Raw genomic sequence first — 2,418 nt, 5'->3', positions numbered from 1 at the left:
TGTGCGGGTGGCACATAAAAGACACCATTTCGAGCGTGGCCGTTTTCGTGCGGGTGACACGTAAAAGCACCCACTACACTCTCTGAGTGGTTGGCGTTAGGAAGGGCATCCAGCTGTAGAAACTCTGCCAAATTAGACTGGAGCCTGGTGTTGACATCCGGTTTCACCAGTCCTCAGTCAAATCGTCCAACCCATGTTAGCATGGAAAGCGGACGTTAAACGATGATGATGATGATGATATATATATAATTTATATATATACTCACACACATGAACACGTAAACTTTCTGTGTCTATTACTCTCTTTCTCTGTTCCTCGTTTTCTCTCTCTCTCTCTCTCTCTCTCTCTCTCTCTCACACACACACACACACACACACACACACACACGCACATATGCATATATACAAGTTCATGTATATTTATATGCAAGAAGAATATATATACATCAATATATATATTCATTGTATGTTTGACTCTGCATGTGGCCATAGTTTGTGTGTATGTGCGTGAGTGCATAAGAAAGAGAGAGAGAGAGAGAGAGTTTGAGAAAAACCGAACCACTTGCTATAACAACTTTCATATATTTTCAATTTATTTATACCCAGCATATATCGACATTTTGTCTGGATCAAGTCAAAATATATTTATATACACACACTGACTCAAAGACAGACACATAGTATATGTATGTATGTATGTATGTATGTGTGCGTGTATGTACATGTATATGTGTCAGTGTGTTTATGTGTGTATGTGGTATGAGCATATGTACGAATAAAAAGTATAAAAATGGGCACTCAAAATGTTATATAGAGTAAATGTTTACAGATTCACAGTTAATATCTCAAACAGATATGACTCAGAGTTTCATGGACATGAATGTACATGTCTAATCAACCAAACATCCATGATGAGTAGAGCCCTGGCTGCATTCAGCTTGAAATATGGGTTTTTATTGGTTGATAGTAAGCTAAGTTTTTGTTGCATGTCCTTGATCTTAAGATAAAATTTTTGCAGACTGCTGCATAGATCATTATAGGATATCAGATTGTGTTGGGGGACACAGGTCAGCCAATATTAATTTTCAGTCATAAGTGAGTTAAACTCCTTGATTTTCTTTGAGAGAATTTTCCAAGTCATTTGTTTAGAACTGATCCAAGACAAAAGCTCATCGATGAAGAAGATTAGAAATTAGTTTGACTTTTCTATTGTGGGATACCATAATCTACTTCAAGATATAGCAATTTTCAAACAGGCAGGACCTGCATTTACTTGATCCACTGCAGTATGTAGGGCCTCTATTGATATTGCTTCAAGTTATAGAGTAGTAGTGATGTTCTTGCTCTCTAATGAATGAAATGAATTAGGACTGGTAAGCAGAGTTTATCCTGTCCATGGATCTAAAGAAATTCAAATGTTGATATCACAACTTGAAGATATTGGTAGTAAGCCATGTATAGTTCATTTGCATATCATCTTGTGAGCAAGTATAGCTCTATACATTGACATCTCACAAAAGCAAAATGCTCTAGGTGGGTTGTTGAGATGGTGGCTGCACAGATGATATTAATTGTAGCTTATACACAAGAAGCAATATATCTATAATCAAGAATAGCTAACCTTAACATTTTGTGAATTGAAAAGTTTGTGGTATTTGTATGATAATAAAATGGTGACTTACAAGAGATAGAAAGCTCCTAGCACATGTTCTTACTTTATTTTACTTGTATTTCCCAAGAGCTTTTTTTCTCCCAACCATTCATGGTTAACTGTTATTTCTAATAAGCTTCCAAGAGAATCTGTTTCATTCTTGTCTTACTAAAGAAGTGGGCAACCTATGAAACATTTAAATATCCTGGATGGTTTTGTAAGATACATATATTTCATATAAATACGTATATTTGAGATAGATTCCTTCTGAATATTTCACATGCACTTTGGTTATAGGCACAAATAATTGTAGAGCACTCAGTTTTCAATTGGACAAATTAAGGTGTGCTTTGTGAGGTTCAAGTGTCTCTCTCTTTTTCCATATATGTGTGTGTCTATGTATATATATGTATATATATATATATATAGATATATACTTTATCGTGCAGTTACTGTTAATACTTCATTTAGAGAATTAACATTGCTTGTTTTCACCTTTTCGATATCAGTGAAGAATTTCACTTGAAAAGAAGATATAAGATTGCCAGGTTTTTGTCTCTCTCACCAAGGTCAGCCGCTATCGGACGCTGACGAAGGGAAATAACCCTGAAATCCGGATCTGTTCGTGCTGCAGATGTTGGTGAGAGGGATAACTACCCTTGGCAAACAGGACACAGTCGTGTGTCGATAAGCCAGCTGGAGGAGATGTCCTCCTGGGGCTAAAAGCAACAGTAACATCCACCCCTAGGGGTCAGCCACACTTAAGT

General features: G+C 36.4%; 1 protein-coding gene across 2 annotated transcripts in view; it reads left to right on the top strand.

Moving 5' to 3' along the window:
* LOC106884336 (voltage-dependent T-type calcium channel subunit alpha-1I) overlaps window positions 1-2,418 on the top strand; it is an 894,587-nt gene that overhangs the window by 279,089 nt on the left and 613,080 nt on the right. The gene's annotated exons all lie outside the window — the stretch shown is intronic.

This window comes from Octopus bimaculoides, chromosome 6 (assembly GCF_001194135.2).
Source record: "Octopus bimaculoides isolate UCB-OBI-ISO-001 chromosome 6, ASM119413v2, whole genome shotgun sequence".
NCBI classification, from domain to species: domain Eukaryota; kingdom Metazoa; phylum Mollusca; class Cephalopoda; order Octopoda; family Octopodidae; genus Octopus; species Octopus bimaculoides.
Note: the sequence above shows the minus strand (reverse complement) of the source record. Positions and strands in the feature narration are given on the sequence as shown.